This window comes from Tamandua tetradactyla (assembly GCF_023851605.1).
Source record: "Tamandua tetradactyla isolate mTamTet1 chromosome 22 unlocalized genomic scaffold, mTamTet1.pri SUPER_22_unloc_2, whole genome shotgun sequence".
In the NCBI taxonomy this organism is placed as follows: Eukaryota; Metazoa; Chordata; class Mammalia; order Pilosa; family Myrmecophagidae; genus Tamandua; species Tamandua tetradactyla.
In genome coordinates this window covers 2,271,256-2,286,460 of record NW_027518252.1, presented here as the reverse complement: position 1 = coordinate 2,286,460, position 15,205 = coordinate 2,271,256, and positions in this window count along the sequence as shown.

Below are 15,205 nucleotides of genomic sequence, written 5' to 3'. Positions count from 1 at the left end.
TTGGATAGTGGTTGAATTAATGAATAAAATTTAGGAATTACTGAGTTCCTAGAAAGAAATGTAGCCAAATAATCACTATTCTAAGTCATATGTTATTATATGTTATCAACTAAACTCATATCATGTCATACTAGCACCTGAAAAAATGGAAAATCAAAACAATGGGACAGAATTCATTCTTTGGGGTATTACAAAGAATCCAGAGCTGTGGAAAATATTATCAGTTGTGTTTCTAATCATGTATGTGGCCACAGTGATGGGAAACCTACTCATTGTGGTAACTGTGATCACAAATAAGTTGCAACCTGAGTTCACCTATGTGTATTTTTCCTCACTTCCTTCTCCCTCATGGATGTTACCTACTCTTCCATCATTGTCCCCAAGATGGTGTGGACTCCCTCTCAGAAAGGACAACCATCTCTTGAAGGTTGCATGACTCAGCTCTTTGCAGAACATTTCTTTGTTAGTGTGTGAATCATCTTCTTCTTATTATGGTCTATAACCACAACATGGTCATCTGTGAGCCCCTGCACTACCAGAACATCTTGAGTCCCTGGGTATATTGTTTGCTGCTGGGAGCAGCCTGTGTGGGGGAACTATGTACAGAATGAAATAACTTTTCTTTATGTACCAAACACCTGTCTGTGGTCCCAATGTCATTGATCACTCTATATGTGATTTATTTCCATTGTTGAAAGTGGCCTGCATGATACCCACACCCTGGACCTCCTTATCACCCTCGATGGTGGTATAATATGTGACCATTTTTTTATGCTCACTGATACCTACATAGTTATCCTCTGACCCCTCTGAAGGTCAGCACAAAGCCCTCTTCACCTGTGACTCTCACCTCACCATTACTTTCTTGTCCTTTGTGCCATATATCTTCAGGTACATGAGGCCTGTGACCACTTACTCCATAAAGAAGGTCATGGTCATGACCTTCACCATTGTTAATAATCCATGTTAAACCCCATGATATATACTCTGAGGAATGTGGAAGTGAAAAATGCCATGAAGAGACTTTGGATGAAGCAAGATTCTTAGGTCAACAAGTAACTGTCATACTGAAAACATCAAATGTTTTCCTTAAAGAGAAGTTATACTGTTAAAGTTTTAGGAGAAATAAAACTGTCCATTTTCTGATAGAATCCAGGAGGATCATTTAATATATTAACGTGATTTATGATTAATGGTATTTGCAGTTATGATATTCTCCTGTTTTAAACTCTTCCTTTGGTTTCCAATTGACTTTACAAAACCTTAACCTTGTCCTAAAATTCCTTTATTTATCTGGTTAATGTCACTACATCTCCAACCACGTGTTGAGCCCTTTAACCCCTCTTTCAATATGTTCCTGCTATATTGTTATTTTCACATGTCCCAAGAGATAGATAAGCCCTTTCTCAGCTCAATGCCTTTGTACATACTCATCTCTCTTCCTGAGTCTACCTTTGTTGCTTTATATTTTTCCCTCTAGACTGAAAGGCTGTGGGGAAGTATTTTTGTTTTATTCAGGCCTGGCACTTATTAAGTTTCTGTTGAATGATTATAGAATTAACTGTTTTAGTTTTGAAATAGCCAAATTTTGGTCATTAAGGGGAAGACAAGACATTCACTAAGAATAAAATTAAACAAAAATATCAGAGAGTTATCCTTAGACCAATTAATGGAAAATAAGTTCTGTGATTATTTCTGCTACAGTACTGCATATTCTATATTCAGAGGGATTCTACAAGCATATAACCTCTCAAAATGATTTTGAATTTTGTTTTGATTTCTTGTGAAAAGTGATCAAATGTATTCATCAATAAAATTGATTATAATAACAAGCACTGATAATTGATGAAAATGATAAGAAGGAAGTCTTCATATAATGAATCTTCTGATAGAGAAAATACAGAGAAATTCTAGAATAACTGCCTCAGTATTTTCAAGGAACTATTAAAGACCAGAGTACATGAAAATCACGATCTAAGTAGAAAGGCTAGATTGGGTCAGTATCTCTGTTAGACCTGGCAATACTATTTGTAGGTATATACTGAAAAAAATTAATGCAAGGACTCAATGGATATTTGCACATAGATATTCATAGGCATTATTGGCAATTGTCAAAATATGGAAACAACCCAAGTATCCATCAATATGTGAGTGGATAAGCAAAATGTGCAATATACATTCAATGGAATATTGTTCAGCCACAGAAAGGAATATAGTTCTAACATGTGAAAATATGGATTAATCTGGAAGACACCATGTTGTGTGAAATAAGTCAGACACAAAATAACAAATATTGTATGATCTTGCTGCTATGACATAAGCCAAATAAGCAAATTCTTAGAGTCAGAAACTTGAAAATAGTTTATCAGGGGTTGGGCCAGGGGTAGAGAATGGGTTCAAATGGTTCAAAGTTTCTGTTTGAGGTGATAGAAAATTTGATTAATAGAAGTTTGCAGCAGTATCACAAAATTATGAATGGAATTATCAGCACTGAGTTAATCGTTTGAAAGTAATTATATGAGGAAATTTTTGGTTAAGAATATTTTTTAATGTTAAAAAGAAAGAACCATAATCCATACAATGAAAACAGTGAAGCCTAATGTAAATTATGGATTATAGGTAATATTAGAATTATTATAATATTGTTTTGTCAATTATAACAAAGCTACTCCACTAATGCAATGTGTTCATTATCTGTTAGTGATATTTATGCATAACTTTTCCAGAAAACTACTTCTATAATAAGAATATCAATAATTACATCCCCCCTATAAAGAAGGAACAAACTATTGGCAATTCAATAATCAACAACTTGAATGAATCCCCAAGGCATTATGTTGATAGATAAAGGCCAATCATAAAAGTTCCCTTACTGTATGCTTCCAATTACATAAAAGTTTTAAAATAACAAAAGTGTAGAAATGGACACAGATTATTTGTTCAGGGGATGGGTATGTATGTTTGAATATGAAAGAGCAGCAGTAGGTACTCCTGTGGTGTTAAAACTGTGCACTACCGTGACTGTGGTAGACCCACAAAATGTGGCAAAACTGCATATAACTAAATATAATCACACAAGTGCAAGAAAAAAATAGGGAAATGTAAGTAATATTAATATATTGTGTCAATGTCAATATCTTGGTTTGTTGTTAAATCATCATTTTGTAAAATCTGATCCTATATGTAGGAACTTCACCTTATTTATTATTTTAACAAGTTTTTGGCCAATGATATTGTACAGAATATTCAATAATTAATATGAGATTTCAAATTATTCCCCTACATATATATTTCCTTCACTCAAATCATTCCAAAGATACATGAGCCAAACAAACTTGCTAGACTTTCACAAAGGTGAGGAAATGCATGTCTTGGAAGCAGATTATAAAAATTAAATATTCATCTAAAGATGTAGTATTTTATCTCAGGGAAAAACTGGATCTGAAAAATACAATTGAGTACAAATGTATCTTATTTTGGGAAAAATGTCTCCCCTTTATATGCTGTTCTTTTATTGTTAGGAAAAAATGAGAGAAATATAAAATTATAGGATCTGAGTGAGATTTGGTACTTTCTAATTGTAAGCCTTTCCACAACTATTTGCATCCAAAAGACTGTTTAAGATTAAAGGATTCTAAATGACTGAGAGTATTTGATATCATCATAGATTTTATCTTCCTCCTATTACAGGGCTTGAAATCATCTTATTACAGAATAGCCTTTGTTTAGAATTGAACAATTAAATTTTTTATTAACACATGTATTTTCAGTGAAATATACCTACTACTTCTCTACTGCATGGTAAACTGCAGGCCCAGGGAATATTTAGCATAGAAGACCAATTGCAATTCCTTGCTCAGTCCAATTTCTTCAAACACTCACTGTCTGTTTCCTGTGCTACAGTCTGATCCTCTCCTTCAGACTCATTGTATAATGTGTTGTGGAGAGAGACCCCAAAGGATTCCAGTGAAGCCTATAGATGGTTATCATCCTTTTGGTTCCCAAATAACCCCTTATTTACATGGTTATTGAGGTTATGTGCAGCAATAGTTGCTAAAATTCTTTAAACATTAAAAAATTTTTTAAAAAAACTTTTGATTTTTTCAAGGGAAGTGTGCATCTTTTTGTGCACAAAGACTCAGACATGAATAGAGAGGTGAGGTAACTGAAAGTAATTTCTCTGACCATATAAGTCAAAAGGGATTTCATAATAGATGTCTTGGGTGGCTTATAATATCACTAGGGTTGTACTAAATCAGAGGTTGAATTTCAGGTCTCCTATTCTTCTCTCATTTAATATGCCTTTGGTAGTTCCTCTGCTGCACTTTCCCTATTTCAGTTTCAAAAGCTCAGGCTTTGCACATCATCACCGGAACTACATTATCACATCTCATAGATAGAATTACCTTTGAAATTTTCCATGTTTAGGGATAAAATATAATTTTAGAAGTTGTTTTACCTGAAAAAGTTTCTTTTATTTGTGCAAACTAATGATTCTACAGTTGGAGTAATGTACAAACATTTTTTAAAACTTTTTTTATTAATTAAAAAAATTAACAAACAAAACATTAAGATATCATTCCATTCTACATATACAATCAGTAATTCTTAATATCATCACACAGTTGCATATTCATCATTTCTTAGAACATTTGCATCGATTTAGAAAAAGAAATAAAAAGACAACAGAAAAAGAAATAAAATGATAACAGAGAAAAAAAAGGTTATACATACCATACCCCTTACCCCTAGCTTTCATTTACCACTAGCATTTCAAACTAAATTTATTTTAACATTTGTTCCCCCTATTATTTATTTTTATTCTATATGTTCTACTCTTCTGTTGATATAGTAGCTAAAAGGAGCATCAGACACAAGGTTTTCACATTCACAGAGTCTCATTGTGAAAGCTATATCATTGTTCAATCATCATCTAGAAACATGGCTACTGGAACACAGCTCCACATTTTCAGGCAGTTCCCTCCAGCCTCTCCACTACATCTTGAACAACAAGGTGATATCTACTTAATGCATAAGAATAACTTCCAGGATAACCTCTCAACTCTGTTTGGAATCTCTCAGCCACTGACACTTAGCCTCATTTCACTCTTACCCCTTTTGTCGAGAAGGTTCTCTCAATCCCTTGATGTTAATTCTCAGCTCATTCTAGGTTTTTTCTCAGTCCCTTGATGCTGAGTCTCAACTCATTCCAGGATCTCTGTCCCACCTTGCTGGGAAGGTCCACACCCCTGGGAGTCATGTCCCACACAGAGAGGGGAAGGGTGGTGAGACTGCTCATCATGTTGCCTGGAGAGAGAGGCCACATCTGAGCAACAAAAGAGGTTCTCTTGGTGGTGACTCTTAGGCCTAAATTTTAAGTAGACTTGACCTATATTTTGTGGGGTTAAGTTTCATATGAACAAACCCCAAGACTGGGGGCTCAGCCTATAGCTTTGGTTGTCCACACTGTTTGTGAGAATATCAAGAATTCAACTTGTGGAAGTTGAATTTCTCCCCACTCTCACCATTCCCCAAAGGGGGCTTGCAAATACTTTTCCAGTCACTGATCAAATCACTCTGGGATTCATTGGGGCATCACTCTGGACAAACCAACAAAATCTCATGTCCTACCTGATATTCCAAGTAATGTACAAACATTTTAAATTAAAATAAATAGTCTTGAAATCCCCTATGATACAATTATTCATAATTTAACATATCTTATAAAGCAATGCATTGAAACAGAAACTTTGACTTAATATGGTAGATGTGAAATAAGTCTGGTTCAAGAAAATTCATGAAGCTTTATGAGATTTTATTCCAGGACAAATGTAGACTTTCTTCTATTCTATTATGCTTGAAGGATCACTGGGAAACAAAAATTAAAGTTTGATTTTGATAATGTATTACCTATATAAGAACAAATTATAGGACAATGTGATAGTGGCTCAGTGGCAGAATTTTCACCTGCCATGCTGCAGACCTGGGTTCAACTCCTGATGCCTGTGCATGCAAAAAATGAAGAACCAATTATACTTAAAAATGTTCTGTATGGGATTATATTCAAATGTTAAAAAATAGAAAACTAAGACATAATATTAGGAAAATTGTGAGTTTTCATTTGAAGTGGATATGAAGCAAAATTGGCAGCTGTGAAGTAATATTGGCAGCTTTGGCAGATGTCCTCTTAAAAATTTAAATATTTACTATATCATTAGTTTTTATACAATATCTAAACTATTGAGAATACTTTGGGGCTATGTGGTGAGATTTTATCTTCAGTTGACTAAAATTCTTCTTCTGCTTATGAATTTTATCTTTTTCTTTTCTCATTAGCCAATATCACATATACTATTGCTGCTGCCCAGCACAATAAAATCCTGATATGCCCTGCCATTGCTTGATTATGAGGTTATAAAGTGATGTATATGTATGCAATATATAGATTCAGTTAAATTTGAAATAGAAATAAACATTTTGAAATATTCTACTATAAAATTAAGAGACTGAAATTTGAGAAACAGATGAATTTCTGATTCTTCAGTAATTCTAAAAAATCAGAAAAATAAGCTAGAGTTCATATTAGAAATATAAATATTTTTATATCTTCCTTCCTGACACCTGAAACAAACAGGAGAGAAGAGGAAGCTATGCCACTTGAGATACATGACATAGAAATATCTTAAAGCTTCATTTCTTCCAGCAAATATGATCAGAGAAGAAAATGAGTCCTGAAATACAAGGAAGATAAAATTTTTAATCTCCCCTGGGCAAAATAATCACTTATCTTTATCATTTTTCTTTCTTCCTCACTTGTTATTGTCTATTGTTTCCTTCTGTTTATTTCATCTGTGAAATACTCTAACTTCTTTCTGCCTGGGATACTTTCTATGACTTTTAGAACCCTTAATTACTTGTGTTCATCTTTCTTTCCACTTTTCCTACAGATGCTTCTTCTAAAGCATTCAACAGGCAAGGGTTACACTTGTACTCAACCACTCAGGCTCAATCCCTGAATTTTTCCACATTTCACAGAAGCTGAATGCCCTTCCCTCTCCTATCACCTCAACTTCCTTTGTACCTGTAGAAAGAATACCCAGTTAGTACTGCCACTCCCCAGAGAAACCCTCCTTGATTTCAGCAGACAGCTCTCTGGCCACTGGCCTACCACTATTCAGCAATAAAACAATGTGTTAAATTAAGTAACATAACCTCTATTTGTAACTTCTCATTTTTGCTCATTTGGTCTACAGCATATATTAAAGTAAGTAAAGCAAGAGAGTGTTTTTCTCTTTTGTGCACTTCAGGCTATGGTAGGAGGCTGAGTTTGGTAACAAACATCACAGTAGTTCTAAGGCCACATCTCAAGCCTTCATGATCCATGGCAACCTTCCCAACACCCCACCTCACAGAGCCATACAGGGCATGAGGCACTAACTATTCAGTTAGAAGTAACAGAAAATCAAGAATCATAAACATGTAAAGAAGGAAGTCATTGACACTTTCAGTACCTTGACATAAATCATCACTTTATATGTATATTTGAAAAGTAATAGTGGGTTATGGTGATTATCAAATGATGTAAGAAGTGAAAGACAGAAGGTAAAATGTGACTGTAAACAAGAGCCAGAGAAGACAAAGAATCAGGAGATAGGACAGAAAAAATACAACATGTAAAGATGATCAAAGAATGATGTTAAGGATCAAATGTACTTTGAGTACTTTTTGCCATATGTATGTGTTTCAGTGCATTCTGGACATCCAGCATTAGTATCCAACTATGTATCCCTCTCCCTTTCCTGATCTTACCCTTTACAAAAAAATATATAGATGTTTTCTGGGCTATACCTTGCCTCCTTCTCTTTGATCCCTTTTTAATAAAAATTGGTCTGATATAGGTCTGCATCAAGTAAAGCTCAGTGAAATTTGAGAGGCCAGGAAACATTAGAGTATTCACACTAGGAGAAATGATCTCAGAATTTCTGATCCCTCAGGAGACAAAACTAGATGATGGAAAATTCTGCAAAACTTTTTCCTCAATTTGAGAAACATTTCATTTGGGTTTATAAATGTGCCTTTCTTTTTGTATGCAAATAGATGACATTCAATTAAGAGCACAGTTATTCTTTCTAATTCTGGTTTGCTTTGAAGATAAATCATGTAAAGTGCATTTGCAACAAGCAAATTATGCTTCAGAAAGAGGCACTATTGCTTTATGTTTCAGGAGCTATGGGGAGGGAAGATGCCCACAGAGAGCCAGCCCTTCCCAGAAATCCTGAGTTAAGCCCTATAAAAATGTCTTTGCTATCACTAGGGGGAAAGTAAGTTTTTACTTCTGCTTTCAGACATTTCTAGAAAGAAGAAAATATCCCAATTATTCCTTCGCAGGAACATCTCTAAAGCCAGCTCTATTACCCCAAATCTTTCCCTAACAGAACAAATGAAATAAGCATTCCTTTTCCTTCCAGCAGATATTTATAGGGATTTCACAAAAGTTCTCCAATGCTCAGAAATTCCTTTCAGAGGTCCAAGATTTATACTCATACCCTCCAATCCTTGTAGGGTTTGCTCAATTTGCTGTTTCATAAACAGTCAGAAACATAGGAAAACCATGGAGTCAATTAAGCCCAAGCAGGATTATCAAAGGCCGACTTTGTCCTCAGAATACTCCTCCCCTCCTCTTGCATCTTGAGGGATTCTTCATTTCAGTGAGCTGCACTCATGACACCACATCTCTGCCTCCATTGTTCCCACACACCACACTCTATGGAAAGGAATACTTTCAAATCCATATTGATGGTGTATACTACTAAAAGTTATCAAAGCCCTTGTTAGGCAAAACACTAAATCCTGGTAAATATAAGTGATGTCATTAAATTCTGACACCATCACTTCAATTCTGGGACTTTGGCAAGTTTATTAATGTCCCCATGTAAATCAGCATCTTTAGGTATAATTTAAACAACAAAATGCACAATTTTCAAACATACAGTTTGATGAGATTTTACAAATATATAAACCCATGTAATCACCACCACAATGAAGATATTGTAGAACATTGCAGGCCAGGAGTAAATACTCTTATCATCTCAATTGACTTTGTTCTTTCTTGTGAAAAATAACATATACACAAAAAAGCAATAAATTTCCAAGCATAGCACCATAATTATTTGTAGAAAAGAACAGTTTTCAAAATTTGGCAAGCGTTATAATTCTACAATTTTTGGTTATTACTCCTAGCTCCTGGAAGTACCTGGAGACTAAAAGAGATATTAATTTAATGGACCAGCAATCATATTCATTTGTTAAATCCTATCTTCTCTATATAACTCCACAATTGTCTTTGATCTTTCTACTCCACTCTTTAGTGGTATTTGGATTATGGCCATTCTAACTTTTGTGTGTGTGTGTGTGTGTGTGTGTGTGTGTGTGCCTTGATAGGCACTGAGAATCAAACCCAGTCTCTGGCATGACAGGTGAGAACAGTGCCTACTGAGTCACTGTGGATTGCCCATTCTAACTTTTTCATGTTGGAAGGGGCTGTCAATAATATGGGATAGGGAGATGGAACTAGCTGATATTCTGGAGAGGATGGGCCCTCTAGGTTTCAGGACTTAACAGGTCCCGGGACATATCTGGAAATTTTTAAGTTTCTGGAAAGTTACTCTAGTGCATGGAAACTTTATAGAATTTAATATATTGCCATGGGTGATCTTTAGGATTGGCAGGAATGGTTTTGGTTGTGATTTGGCAAGTTATAATAGGTAGCAATGTATAACTGAAGTTTGCATGAGAGCAAACTCCAGAGTAGCCTCTTGACTCTATTTGAAATCTCTTTGCCACTGATACTTTATCAGTTATACTTCTTTTCCCCCTTTTGGTCAGGACGGAATTGTTGGTCCCCCAGTACAAGGGCTTGACTCACACTTTGGAGTCATCTCCCATACCACCAGGGAGGCTTTCATTCCTGGATGTCATGTCCCCCATAGAGGGGGATGGCAAAGATTTCACTTGTAGAGTTAGGTTTAAAGAGATTGACCAACAAAATTGGTCCTCCAGAAGTAACTCTGAGGAATAACTATAGGTAGCCTAAGCTATGGCAGTGTTTGGCATTATGCCTGCATGGGCTGGGAGCAGAGTTGACCTGGCTGCACAGATCTGCACTTTCCTAGAGCCAAGGGGTGTGACTAGGGGTTGTGTGCATATGCAGGTTTAGGAGTGCCATAGATTGGTGTACCCATGTGCAGAGCTCAGGGGGTGTAGGGCTGTGTGACTGTGTGGGCAGGAGTGGGTATGGCCTGGGTATTGATGTAAGCCCTGGCAGACTTTATGATCTGATGACAGCCTGCAGGGAGCATGGTGGTGGAGGTAGTGTTCAGGAGGGGTTCAGAGGAGGTGAATTAGGCTGTACTTGGGGTGAATGTGTGGGATCAGTATGCACATGAGTGGTTGGTGTTGTGTGGGCATTTGAAGTGTGGGGAATGGAGGTGGCTGAAAGTGTTCAGGTGTGTGGGGCGTGCAGTGAGTTGGAGGCTGCAGGACTGCACTGGTGAGGGTAGTGCAGTCAAGGACGGTGGCTTGGCTTACTTCTTAGTCCCTGTTTCTCTATCCATGCACTCCTGAAGGCTCTGGGCTTCTGCATTAGGCTGTTTGCACCAGCCAGATGGTCTCCAGTTCTCTGCTTCTCAGTTCTTCAGTTTTGCAACCACGTCCTCTTTATATGCTACAGAAGACTTTCCCAGATCACTTGCACTCTAGAATTGCTGTTTCAGTTGCCCTCCTGCCCCATCTCTAACTTTTCCTTGGAGTAGGGTCTTTTAGGAGCCTAGAGGGTGGAGTGTGGTGGTTTGAAACAGTCATGTGCCCCAGAAAATATCATGTTCTTTTAATCCATTCCTTTGATTAGAGACCTATAATAGATGAGACCTTTGATTAGGTTGTTTCAATTGAGGAATTGCCCCAAAGTGGGTCTTTAGCATTTTACTGAAGTCCTTTAAAAGAAATGAAATTCAGACAAGCACCCAGAGAAACTGAGAGAAAAAGTCACAGATGGAGAAGCCAGAAGCTGAAGCAATAAAACATGGGAAAGAAGGAGCAACAGATATTACCATGTGCTCCACTATGTCAGAGGAAACCCAAATACGGACATCTTGCCTTCAGAGTTCAGTTATTGTTCTTTTTATGTCTTAAGTTAATATTGTCACAGCTTAAAATTGTAAATTTTAAGTTAGTGAATCCCCATCATAAAAGCCAACCCATTTCTGGTATGTTGCATTTTGGAAGCTCTAACAAAGTGAAACAATTTGTTACATATATACAGAAAAAGCACATAGAAAATCTTTGCAAATAAATGAAACACACCAGGGCACACAAAGTGAACACTGCCAGGTAAATAGTACCAAGATTAAAATTTATTACAGTCAGAATATTAAAGTCCTAATATGTGTTTTGTCTTCTCAATGGTGACTACAATACTGATTTTGAAACCTATGGCTTAATTTTTTCTCTCTTTGATATTCATAAAATTGAAATCAGGTTCTATATTCATTTTGTGTATGGATAATTTCATTCACAGTACATTTGTGTAATTATTTCCATGTTATTGCTACTTGCAGCTTATCAAGTTTCATTCTTCCATAATATTCATTGTATGGATGTAACATAATTTCTTGTTTGTTTCCAATTTTTTTCTTATGTAGGCTATTCATTGATTATATATATGTTTTAGTTTGCTAGTTGCTGGGATGCAATACACAATAGATGGATTGGATTTTAATAAAAGGGGATTTATTTTGTTAGCTTTTCAGAGAAAAGGCAGCTAACTTTCAACTGAGGTTCTTTCTTACATGGGAAGGCACTACTATATATTTGGTGGTCTCTGCTGGCCTTCTCTCCAGGCCTCTGGGTTCCAACAACTTTCCCCAGGGTGATTTCTTCCTGCATCTCCAAGGCCCTGGACTGAGGAGTACTGAGATGAGGTATGCTGAGCTGCTTGGGCTGTGCTATGTGTAGCTCTCTCATTTAAGCACCAGCCAATTAAATCAAACATCATTCATTGCAGCAGGCATGTCTCCTAGCTGACTGCAGATATAATCAGCACAGATGAGGTTCACATACCATTGGCTCATGTCTGCAACAACAGAACTAGGTGCCTTCACCTGGCCAAGTTGACAACTGAATCTAACTCTCACGATATATACTCTACATATTTCTCAATTGAATACAAGTAGCAATCAATTTGCTGGCTCATAGGATATATGTATATTCAGCTTTCTTAGGTAATTTGAAAGAGATGTTATAAGTCAGTGTACTTATTTAAATCTCTACAAGCAATGTTTCAGAGTTCCAGTTGCTCTACAGTCTCATCAATAATTTTCACCTTTCCATTTGAGTTATCTTAGTGAGTATATACATGTGTATAGTGGTATCCCCCAACACTTATTTTTCCTTTACTCTGATAACTGATGAAGGAATAAACTATCAATGATTAAGTTACTTTTAATCATCTATCGGTTTTACTTTGATATGGAGATTTGACTGGGGAACATTTCTCTTTTAGTTTTTCTCAAGATGAGATGGAATGAGATTTGTTTATTTCTTCTTTAAATGATTGGGAGAAATGATTCTTTAAGTCACCTGGCCTGAAATTGTCTTAGAAGAGAGGACTTTAATAACTGATGTGGTTGCTTTATTAGACATAAAGTTATCATCTCCAGGACTATTGGCATGACAGCTGAAAGACTGTAGGAGAGAAAACAACCTCCACCTAAGAAGTAACAGCATCCAGAGAGGAGAACCAGGAAAACATCAAAACAATGGCATGTTCAGGTACTCTATTTGCTCTTACTTCTGTTTGCAGAAATATTATTTATCACTATACTAATCCATTTCTTCTAAATTGTAAAATTTTTTATGTAAATTTGTCAAAAACACCTTTCCTTTTAATATATATTTGGAATAAAGTTGTGTCCACTTTTATTTACTGATATTGGTAATTTGTGCTTCTCTGTGTATTATATTTTGCTCACTATTGGTAGGTATTTATCAATTTTATGCACCTATTCAGGGAATCAAGCCTTGGCTTTGTACATTTTCTCTTCATGTTTGTTTTCTATTTCTGTGATTTGCTCTCCTTACTATTTTCTTCCTTTTAAATTCTCTGAGTTTGTTATGTTGTCTTCAGAGAGTTAGAAGAAAATTTAAGAATTTGACTTTCATTCTCTTCTGTCATATATACCATTAAGAAGTTTTAATCTTAGCAGTTCTTTATCTGCCAACCACAGATATATGCCACATCACTGTTGTCATTCACTTAAAAATATTATGCTCCAAATAGACTCCACATTTCTTACTTCTAAACAGATAATCAAAATTAATATTTTATTCATCAAGGCTGGGTTACATTGATTAAAGTCTATCTTTTGTTCACCCCCAGCTCTTGCAACTGAGAACCTGATAGTTTCTTCTGGACCTCTCATCCTCACTAGTCTAACAAGATAATCATTGTTTTGTGAGATTGTTAAAAAATCATCTCTGTATTTCAGAGATTTACCTCATAAGATTTTAGCTTTCCACCCCCAATCAGACCCTAAAATCATCAAAATGTCATGAAGAAATACAACACTACATGAATAGGGCTCTCCAAAACTCCTCTAAAGTCTCTGCTATCTTCTCCCTTTCCAGAACCCAAATTCTCATCCTTCTGTTCTTGTCCAGAATGAACAAATTCCCCCAAGATAAAAATGGCCACTGAATTTAAATTCAGATCACCTCATCTAAGGGCTTGTGCCTCTGGAGTCTTATTTTCAGTTTTGATCACAGCAGCTGGAATCTGATTTCTTCACCCAGTTGATTTCTCTATTTTATTTGGATTTTCTGTTCACAATGAGAGCATTTTTAGGCACAACTTAATAGTGGTGCAAAATGTTAATGAGTGAGGGATGCAATTCTGTAAGATTTACAGGGAAAGCATATTGAAAAGACACAATTCAATTATGAAGCAAGTGAAATGAGGTTTTAAGCCAGACAGATAACTGAACTAAGAATAACTATGACACAGGGAACAAATTTTGCAGTGTCTGAGGCAAAAGCACGCTTCTTGTCATGTAAGAATTTGGCAGAATCAATGGTTTTGTTATCACAGTGGCATCTAGGAATTGTTAGACTTGAGCTCCAGTACTTGTAAACTAGAAATAGAGGTGTGGTTGGAGATTAGTGGGCATAAAATTGAGATCTTAGAAAGGTAATTATAAGGTGTAGCATATAACTATGTTAATGAGCATCTAAGATAGATTAAATGTTCTTGGAAGACTATTGTGTAATCAGTAAATTAAGACTGCATTATTGGAAGAATTACCTTTGTGGATGTTAAAATAGTCAAGAATTATGGCATAAACATATTAGAGTTACAGCAATACAGGAGTCAACAACTTCAAGGAATGAAGTGGAATGACCTGGTAAACATTATATGACTAACAAAGAAGGGCTGAAGATGGTATAATTTGTTTGAGATTAAGTAGCAATGAGAAACTATCATAACAGAAACTTCTATTCCATGTCCTTTGGCATGAGAATGGTAGGAGAAAATGTCATCAATTTAAGTGGAAATGGTACCCATGGAGAACCAAGAAAGCAGCAGAAAAATGGAATTTTCTTTCAAAAGGTTGATAATGTTTGGAATTCTACCTATTAGGGACCTTAGATCCAGAAGTACAATGAAATAGAATGTTCAGGAATGCGAGTTACATTCAAAAGGGGCTTGACAGTGAAGTAATGGAAAAATTACACATTTAAACATTCTCATAAATGAAAGAGTATCCCTAATTTGAGAAACACTTATTCAAACTCTTCAAGATTTGTGAACTCACAAAAGTCCTGTATTTGCTACTAAACTTGTTTCAAATAGCATAATCAACTAGGATCTGAGCTCAGAAGAAAAAAATGAAAATTAGTTGACACATAATTAGGAGTCAGTAAATATATGACAAACTGAAATGAATTTTGAGGAAAAAAATGCATCTGTGGGTGTTCTTGATGTCAGATGCTGAGGTCAGAGAATGCTAGTTGCCCATTAAAATTCATGTCCCTCTTCAGCAGCAATAGAGTATTACCTGAGTCCATGGCATTCCAAGCAGAGCTTCTGGGTGGAGCAACCATGAGATAAAAATCCTGTGAGCAAATTTCTAGATTCTCCCATATTTCTATT